This window comes from Podarcis gaigeae, assembly GCF_964106915.1.
Source record: "Podarcis gaigeae genome assembly, chromosome: 1".
Taxonomy (NCBI): Eukaryota; Metazoa; Chordata; class Lepidosauria; order Squamata; family Lacertidae; genus Podarcis; species Podarcis gaigeae.
Genome location: NC_139678.1, coordinates 103,637,029 through 103,647,358, shown reverse-complemented (window position 1 = coordinate 103,647,358; position 10,330 = coordinate 103,637,029). Strand labels below are relative to the sequence as shown.

At 42.0% G+C, this 10,330-nt stretch overlaps 2 long non-coding RNA genes across 2 annotated transcripts in view; one reads left to right on the top strand and one right to left on the bottom strand.

Annotated features, from left to right (window-relative positions):
* LOC310833604 overlaps positions 1-4,945 on the bottom strand; it is a 221,273-nt gene extending 216,328 nt beyond the window's left edge. The window contains exons 1-2 of the long non-coding RNA XR_014558838.1: positions 4,804-4,945; positions 1,667-4,428 (exon numbers count right to left, since the gene is read on the bottom strand). This is a non-coding gene — a long non-coding RNA (uncharacterized lncRNA). The remainder of the gene's footprint in view (positions 1-1,666; positions 4,429-4,803) is intronic.
* LOC310833909 lies at positions 4,810-10,214 on the top strand. Its single transcript, XR_014558998.1, has 3 exons — positions 4,810-5,162; positions 6,062-7,003; positions 9,965-10,214. It is a non-coding gene; the product is annotated as an uncharacterized lncRNA (long non-coding RNA).
* Positions 10,215-10,330: the final 116 nt, after the last annotated feature.

Below are 10,330 nucleotides of genomic sequence, written 5' to 3'. Positions count from 1 at the left end.
TCACATTTTATTGGGTATATTGTTTCACAATCTTCAGATTATTCAAAGATTACTCAAAACAAGCAAAATATTGTTGCATCCTGGGAAAACTTAATCTGTGGAGAGATATGGCTCCGGGCCTTTATGCACAAGAGACAGCTTTACAAATTGGTCAAATTGGTTGCTTCTTTAACCTCTGGGGATGTGTAATATTGCTTGCTCATTGGTAAATGTGGAGTCAATGCTTCATGTAGAAAATTAAATGAACCTCATTTTAGCTGTTGTGTCATATTTTCTCCCAGAGATAACTCAATTTAGCTAATGCATAAAAGTTATAGAGAGTTGCAGAGCCCCTCAGATTGGCAGACAATAGTTGGGAGTGGATGAAAACAGCCTTAGTTCTGAGGTTTCTGTGGTGGTCTCAAGTACAACATTGGTACTGTTGCTTTTTTAATGCTTCCTTCCAGTATTAGGGAAAAAGCTATGGAAAGCTTAATGAGGCTGCATTATAACTGCTATTACATATTCTTCTATAAAATTATGAGATCCTCCACCAAAAAGAGACTCAAGGCATATGACTGCAAGCAAGAACGGGGCTCACCCACCCTGCTTGAAGCCTGCTAAGTTGGATTGTTTCTTCCCATATAATGAATTCAATTGCTGTACAGTCTCCTTTGTCCAGTCCTGGTGCTTGACTTAAGAAGAAGTTATTAGAAAGAGATGGACACGCAAAATATTTTCAGATGTGCACACCATGCACTGCAAGAGAAGGAAAGCATGCCCATACAGCCTTCAAGGAATTACCAAAAATGAAACAGAAAAACGATCCTGCCAAAAAAAGGATTGATAAAGCAATGGAGTGGTATGGAAAAGAAATAGATTTGCTGGTCGCTTGCCACTTTAGAGAAGACTTAATTGGAGACTACGTATTTCCAATGAATCAAGGGAAGATACTAATAAGATCACAAAGTGCAGTAAGGTAAATGTTGCTTGCCGCTCAATGCATCACACTATCCATTGGGGACCTGTGACACTTTTGCAACTGCCCAGTGCATAGCAATCGCACAAGCAATGAATATGCAGTCACAGCTGCAGTTAAGGCACATGGCTGTCTCAAGGGGGGACCCCTCCAGACTGGCAGTCCAGGGTCTAATATTACCCGGCTGTGCCACGGTGTATAAGAACTACGCTTGGGAAATGAGTTTGTTTTTAGCAGAAGAGGTGATAAACTCCCTCATTCTTTTGCAATACTAGAACTTGGAGTTATGCAGAGAAGTTGACTTGTTTTTGTTAACTCATGAATTTCCTTTACAATAATAAATAAAACAGTGCAGGATTAAACCCTGTGGAGGTCCCCAGGCAGTCAGAATCTCTCCCCCTCCCCAATTATCTCAAAGCTTCTACTCAGCTTGATTGTAATTTTCTTTCAAGATCAATATTATTTTCATTTGTTGTTGTGGGGCCCATAGGCCAGTGTCTACTCTGCCTATTTGGTAATTCGGCACTGTAAATAAAAATGACTTAAGAATGGTACACAAAATTATGATTCATCTCTTGGATCATGTACTGCAAATCCTTGGGTAGTAAAATGCTTTGGCCTGGCTCTCTTCTCTACCCACCCCAGCTCCTGGACTTCCAAAGTGGGCATATTTTTTGTCATGTCTCATTTTGGTTGCTTGCAAATTACCACTAATTACAATTATAATTGTAATATCCTGGGAACAAAACTGTAAGAACCAAATAGTTAGCTAGGCAAAATAAGTTCTTTAAAAAACCAGCGTAACACAACAGAACAACTTATTAACTAAATATTAGATATTTGTCCAGGTCTCCATATTCTCTGTGTGCACAGCGTAGTTCTTTTTCAGTATAGCCCCCTTACACACATTTTTTTTCTGTAAGCCAAAATGCTGCATAATCCATATGTCTCACATTTTCCTTAGGCAATTGAATTAAGTGAGGCATAATATGAGCATCAGCTGAAGCTCTGGTCTCTATGGGCTATATTGTATAACCCTTGCTCAGCCATAATTCCTGTTCCTCATCTAATATTGATGCACCCAGGAGCAAACAGCTGAATAAGGCTGTGTGGTTATTGCTAAAGAAGCCAACAGGGTAACATGATGGATCAAAGTTTTACTCTGATCCACTCTATTGTAAATATTGTGTTTGCTTTGTACCTTTTCAGCCTGCAAAGCGAAGATGCGACTTTTATTGTTGCACTGCTGTTTGCCAGCAATGTTTCTCAGGGCGTCCTGGCTGTTAAAGCTGCTTGCAGATGAGGAGGGGGGTTTCCTTCTAAGTGGAAATAGTTGGGGGAGCAGACATACCTTTTCATTTCCACTCGCCTTGGTGCCAGTCGAAAGTTTGTTGTCCTTCAGCAACTCCCTTGACAGATGACTCTGGAAATTTTAACAACCCTTGCGTGATATCAAGCCCACGTCATGACTGCTTTTGATCTCCCTTTTCTCAGTCAGAATGCCTCCCAGTTGTCATACTCAGAAAACATGATACTGTTATGGTGTAGCTTTGGTGGCAGGCCTGTAGGCATCCTGCTTTGCTTAATGTGCACCAGGGAATAGTTTTCATTCATTTTCTTTGCAATTATTGCACGGGCAATGGGGTAGACCACTGATCACTGCCTAGCCTTTAAAAAAAAATGAATTGACAAGACCAGGTGTAGAATTTCCCTGGTCTACGGAAAAGACAGTATCAGCACTATGCTGGCGAATAAGCCAGGCTTGTGTCAGGCTGTCTGCCATCTTATGCATAGCAGTGCTAGAATTCATGCTTGCTTCGTGCTGTGGAATGCAGAAAGTGGCCCCCGTGAACACATAGCAGGCACTTGCATTTAATTAAAAAGCAAGCTTACTTTGAAACCCATGAATTACCTTGGGAGAACTGTGGTGAGTCTTTTTGATCACCTTTTGAAGCGCTCAGCATTCTGACATGCTTAGCAATTTATCGATGCATTTAACATTGCTGAATATTCAGAGAGCTGATATTTGGGGGAGAACAAAATGATGTTATGCAGGCATAAATTTTCTGTTTTGTTAACTTGGCAGGATGGCTGTACCATGCTAACGAATGGTTCATTCACTTATTTTTACAAGCGAAATCTTGTTGCACTGTAGTGAATTTGGAAGTTATAAAGTAAAAAATCATGTAAGGAATTCCTGTTTCAGGGGCAGTCAGACGTGTTTGTTGTTGATATATGGATAAATGACCCCAATCCAATTCTTGTCATAAGCAGCAATAAAATGATAGTTTCACCCACTTCATGCAGTGCTGATTAGCATTGCAATATCTGCACCAACTTCTGTGCGTTTTTCTTGTTGGTAGATGACTGTATCCCGAAAATATTATTATTTGTTAGGTCAAATGCAACAGTAGCTTGGTTATCTTTAACATTACAATCTTATGTGTCTTCTCATAAATAAATCCCAGAAGAGAGTATAGAATTTTAGCCTAAGTGAGACACTACAAAGTGAACTGCGAAGATTCAGGCAGATATCTTCTGGTTAACTTTTTTGTTGTTGTTGCAATGTTTCAGTTGATCCTAATCCAGGTGTTAGATTATTGTTGCTTTAGAATTCCCACCTACCTTTCTCCATGGATCAACTACCTGAATCCTGCCCCCCCCCCATTTGTTAGGCCAAAGATTTCTTACCTTCGGCTGTCTTTGGCTCAACAGCAAGCTTCAGATTCCAGTTGGCCTCAGCCCAGTTTTCAAGCCACCAAGCTGCTCACTTTGGCTGCTTACATTTAACTTGAGAGCCAAACATTTCTGCCAGAAACCAAATGAGCCTTCAAGATTTACCCACAAAATCAGCAAGCGGACAATGAGTGTGATTTGCTTCCTGTTGGAGTCAGTGGTAAAACTTCAGTGTTGTTTAATGAAGCTTGAGTATACTCAACCCTGTAGAAAGCACAAGAAAACCTTGTTCTGAGCACAGGCTGAGCACAAGGCTTAAGAAATGTAGTGCTGTGCTGAAACCCATCTTCCAGTTTCTCAAAGGTGTTCTTCCTGCATGAAAGAGGCTAATTGCAGGACACTTTCAGTGTGTGCGTAGGAATGGGTTTTTTTCTTTATTTAGCTCATGTTTAATAGCAAGCGTATCTAATTCACACTTCCCTAAGCAGTATGTGAACTTAAAATGCAGCTATCCTTCAAATTTTGCACTTCTTCGAATTTTCCCATGCATTTTTCCATTCTGGAATTGTGCAAAGATGTGCGTAAAAATGCACGTCTTTGGGAAGATGTACAAAAAAATGCATTGTCCTGGGGAAAACTGCTTTAAGATTTGTGTATAATTAGAGTAATGCAACGTAAAATGCAGGTGAACTTTTGTTAGGACTTTTTTTTTTTAAAAAAATGCTAACTAAATGTGGAAATGTAGCAAGTTGAACATGGAAAAATGAGAAACAGAAATTCACAGGTTTGGCTGTCTCTAGTGAGCTTTAGGGACGCAGGTGGCGCTGTGGGTTAAAGCCTCAGCGCCTAGGACTTGCCGATCGAAAGGTCGGCGGTTCGAATCCCTGCGGCGGGGTGCGCTCCCGCTGCTCGGTCCCAGCGCCTGCCAACCTAGCAGTTCGAAAGCACCTCCGGGTGCAAGTAGATAAATAGGGACCGCTTACTAGCGGGAAGGTAAACGGTGTTTCCGTGTGCGGCTCTGGCTCACCAGAGCAGCGATGTCACGCTGGCCACGTGACCCGGAAGTGTCTTCGGACAGCGCTGGCCCCTGGCCTCTTGAGTGAGATGGGCGCACAACCCCAGAGTCTGTCAAGACTGGCCCGTACGGGCAGGGGTACCTTTACCTTTACCTTTAGTGAGCTTTAACTGAGGTGTGGGAAACAGTAGAAGCTGGCTACCAAGCACCTGATATCAGTGCATTTGCTAATTTTTGATTTTTAATTTTTACATGAAGTGCTTCCCCTTGCCTTAGAAAATCAAAATCAAAATCCCACGCTTATTTCTTTAAGAAGATTTAAAATAATACAGCTGGAAAAGTTAACTGTGAAGAGAAGTACATGAACTTGAGCTACTAGTAGTTTGCAGTGTATTTTGCTGGAAACTAAAAAGAAATCTTCACTGTTTTGATTATGAGCCTAAATTTATTTGAGTAGAATTAAGCCACTATCAAGTCCTGCTTCAATATTGGGTGAGCAGCTGAAACTTGATAGTAATTATTATTATTATTATTATTATTATTATTATTATTATTATTTATTATTAATACCCCACCCATCTGGCTGGGCCTCCCCAGCCACTCTGGGCGGCTTCCATAGATACCAAAAATACAGTAAAATATCACACGTTAAAAACTTCCCTGAACAGGGCTGCCTTAAGATGTCTTCTGAATGTCAGGTAGTTGTTTATCGCTTTGACATCTGCTGGAAGGGCATTCCACAGGGCGGGCGCCACTACCGAGAAGGCCCTCTGCCTGGTTCCCTGTAGCTTTGCTTCTCGCAATGAGGGAACCGTCAGAAGGCCCTCGGCGCTGGACCTCAGCGTCCGGGCAGAATGATGGGGGTGGAGACGCTCCTTCAGGTATACTGGACCGAGGCTGTTTAGGGCTTTAAAGGTCAGCACCAACACTTTGAATTGTGCTCGGAAACGTGCTGGGAGCCAATGTAGGTCTTTCAAGACCGGTGTTATATGGTCTTGGCGGCCGCCCCCCAGTCACCAGTCTAGCTGCCGCATTCTGGATTAGTTGTAGTTTCCGAGTCACCTTCAATGGTAGCCCCACGTAGAGTGCATTGCAGTAGTCCAAGCGGGAGATAACCAGAGCATGCACCACTCTGGCGAGACAGTCCGTGGGGCAGGTAGGGTCTCAGCCTGCGTACCAGATGGAGCTGGTAAACAGCTGCCCTGGACACAGATTTGACCTGTGCCTCCATGGACAGCTGTGAGTCCAAAATGACTCCCAAGCTGCGCACCTGGTCCTTCAGGGGCACAGTTACCCCATTCAGGGCCAGGAAATCCTCCACACCTGCCTGCCCCCTGTCCCCCCAAAACAGTACTTCTGTCAGGATTCAACCTCAATCTGTTAGCCACCATCCACCCTCCAACCACCTCCAGACGGTGATGGAAGCAAATGGGTAATTACTTTGTAAAGCTTTGATTTTTTTGTTTGATTTTTTTGTTGTTTGACAACATCAACTATGCAAGCATACTTGAAAATATTAAAAACTGATATTTAAGTGAATATTGGAATAGGCATAGGCGCTGCTGGTCTCCTGTACAGAAGGCAATGCTAACAGTTCCATTATTTATTCTTGGAAATAATATTCCACAACCAGGCTGGAGGCTCTTTCCCCTATTGCTTCCCATCAAACCTGTTGGTAGAGGCGCCTAGAGAACAGCCTCTCTACAGATGATTATTCATTATTATTCAGAGTTCATTATGAAATCAATGTGTTTTCCATTTACGGATTCCAGTCCTCATTTCCCCTCAATCTTGAAAAGTTATTGCCTTGTCTCTGCAACTGCAGTATTCCTTACCTAGGAAAATAGTTTTCTACCAGACAGCAGCCTACAATTAAAGATTTACTTCTAGTCACACAGACTTTCCACGCTTTAAACTGTTTCTGTATGCCTGATAGGTTAAAGAGAGAGAGAGAGAAAAGTTTGCCAAACATCCTAATCAAATATTATGAGCATATGCAGTTTTGCATTTTAAGCTCACAGAAATCATAGTATTATCAGCTGGCAACTAAGTCAAATGGGCGGGGTACTACTACTAATTATTACAATAATAATTACTACTACTACTACTTCAGCAATAAAATGAAGCTTGTTTTGCTGCCCCAATGTTAAAGAACACTTAATTTAGGAATAAGCACGGGGGGAAACCTGCAGGATCTTGCTTCTGAAAGGATCTTCAGCCTTCACTTCTGAATTTATTTTTCAAGAAGTTCCATAGTCTCTTCCCTGTGAAGATTTGATGAAAAATGTACTGGAGATATTTTGACACAATTGCTGATATAAGGACTGGGTGAAAAATAAGTCTGCACCAAACTGGTAAGCAATTAGTACTTCTTGTTGTTTTTGATATTACTTAAATATATCTGTGTTTTATTAAAGTTGTTGATTAATCAAGCTACTTTAGACAAAGCATTTGTGGTTAGCCTTTTTTGGGCGCTTTGCATTAAAGAGGGGTTCATAAGTTTCAGGTTTGGGTGCATCATTTGGTCATGTTGCCTCAAATGGGTATCATGAAGCTGAAAATGCTTCAGAAAAGAGAAATCAGACTTAGAGGAGGGTTGGGATCTATTTCCTGAGAGGATAGACTGAAGGAGGGGGGTGGAACCTGTGTCCCTGCAGAGCCATATCCACTGAAGCCAATTGTCGGGGATGATGGGAGTTGTATTACAGCAGAATCTAAAGCGTCCCCCATCCCTAGACGAAAGCATTTGGGGATTTAGATTTTAGGAAAAAAAGATGACTAAGAGAGACTTTATAAAATTATGTATGATTATAAGAAAAATTATGCAAGATGATGAGAAAATATATGGTGTACAATCAGTGAATTTGATTGCCAGGAAAGACATAGGAAAATATTTCACATAACATATAATTTAGAGAATTTACTGCTACAAGACGCAATATATGGTGGTGGCCACAAGCCTAGATGAGGGGTTAGGTGGATACAATAGGTTCCAATACATCGGTTCCACAACAAAATGTTGTGTGATGTGCTCCAGCCAGCCAGCAAGTCATGCCCTTTCCTAGAACATTCCATTCCTTTTCCTCAGCCCCCTTCCCACTTTTCCTTCCAGCAGACATTCAGCATCATATCACCACTGAACATGCTCAGTCCTCATTGATCCCCCCCCCAAGTTTTTTGTTCCAAAAACCTTGGGACTCCATCAAGCCTGCTGAAAACATCCCTTCTGTGGATGAATGGCCCCCAACTAGGGGGCCTGTCCAATGCAAACGTAAGTGGGGATACTTGAAGAGCGAAGCTGCTATTTTGAACCTGGGACTAAATGATCTGATTGATTCTTTCCAAATCTGACAATGGAAGGACTGTAGCTCAGTGTTCGAGCATCTGCTTTGTGTACAGTAGGTTCCAGGTTCAGTCTTTGCCATCTCCAGACAGGATTAGGAACGCCCTCGGACTGAAACCTCGGAGAGCCAGAGTGAACATCAGTGAAGTATATGGACCCAAGAGTCTGATGCAGTACAAGGCAGCTTCCTAGGTTCCTATAATTTTTGTTGTTTTACTGGATGCATGTATTCATCCACATACATGACCTTAATGCTGGGGCCTGATCCTAAAGTGATCCTATAAATACATCCTGTTGGTGGGGAGAAGCAAGAAATCATACAAACGGGAACTTTAAGACATTGGATACTACTGGCTGGGAGACTTGTGATACACATGTTTTGAAGGTCATGGTGGAGGAGAGGAGCACCCACCTACTCACATTAAGACCACCACTGATAGTGTATTATTTGGAGTACAGGTCAACAGGAGAAGGACTGAATGCAGTTGAACAAATCTCACCTTGCTGATGGGTTTCCTGGTGGATCTGGGGAGAAAACTTTGGAACAAAACTTAGAGTAATTGAGAATGCTTCTATCCCATGTCTTAAATTTGGAAACTGAATTCATCCCTCAAAAGACTTTTATGAGGTCACCATGTGCACATGCTTATTGACATCTTAAGCTATGGGTGGCTCGTTCTGCATCTGCCTTGAAGCATCTTAAAGTCCTGTGGTGTCACTCAAGTGTGTGTCTCACCCTGCTAATCAGGAAGCTTCTGGGATGTAAATAAAGCTTTAACATTGTGGTTGAGTGAGAGAGGATACTAGTAGTCAGGCATTATAAGTCGGTCACTTGATTTTGAATACGTCATGCATATGAGTATAATCATCCCTGACTGGTTGTTTTCCTTATGCTAAGCAAAAAGAAGAAGCACCAAAATATCCTTTGCTCATGGACGGGGTGAAGCAAACAGACAATGGCTTCCTTCAAAGTCAACGTGGGAATTCATGGCTCATACAGTATTTTAACTCGGAGCTTACTGGTTTCTGCTTTACTCTTCCAGCTCTCAGGATAAATGATACCAGACCCGTCCATAACACAAACTCCGGGAGTGAGTTTGAGGTACAAACCTACAACCCCATTGGTGCAACAAAAAGGAAAATGGCACAACACATGAGCAGGCCATGGCTTGCAACCTCTGAGTATCTTGTCCCTTCTTATGATGAAACTACCCTGAGATCCATACTATGGAACCACCTCTTTATAGAGGCTCCTCCCCTTTTCAATATGTGCCCAAATCCCTATCTGCTCCCAAGTGGCAGTTGCAAGAGCAAGTTGTGTTTATATTGGAACAAATGCAAAATGGAAATGGTCTACAGCAGATATGGAGAACCTATGGTCCTCCAAATGTTGTCGGACTCTACTATTAGCCCCAACCAGCATGGCCAATGGTCATGGATGGTGGAAGTTGGAGTGGTCCAACAACATGTAGAGGATCGCAGGTTATCCATCCTTGACATTGAGGATTGCTGTGAATAGATTGAAAAGCCTGACCAATCAGATGTGCTATCAACATACGTTGACACTGAATATAGAAATAAATTATTGCTGAATTACATTACAAAGTCAGATTAGCTGACAGGGAGCTAGAAGACAAATGAGCTGTGGCTTCTCTATTTCTAAATGTGCTTGGAAAACTGCATCTGGCAGCCCCTCTGCAAAGTTATAGGCTACAGCAATCATTCTACTTGCCTCCGTGTTTCAATTGAATCCAGAATACAGCCCAGTTTGAATTAGCGCTGTGCTAAAACCAGCTCCCTGATTTCTCGAAAGTTTTCAACCTCTGGTTGTTGTTTTCTGCCTCTTTATCCAAGACATTTTCGAAATTTCTTCATATTCCCAGTCAGCTTGGGTAGTGTGTGCGTGTGTTTTTCTTTCCATTAAACATGTCTGCCATCTCGCTGATCTGAACTCCCTGCCTCCACATTGCAGGAGATATTTCATGACACCATCCCCAAGCTTTGATGGAAGTATGTGAAGCCAGGGTGATTGGCCATTCAGTGCCTGAGATAGAAGCAGTCACTGGTTTTGTTTTTCTAAGTGAAGCCTTTTCTTTTATCTTAAACTTTCCACACTGTTTTTTTTTATATAAAAAAACACTACTGATTTTCAACATTACAATGACATGAATGTACATTTATATGTTCAAAACCAAACTGACCAAGCAATAAAATATTGAAACAATGACAATGGTTCTGCTGCAGTTATTTCACACCAATGTTGGGGAGGGTCGGGAGAGGGTAGTTGAAGGAAGAGGCATTTAGGTGTATTGATCGGCTTACCTATATCATTCTCCCA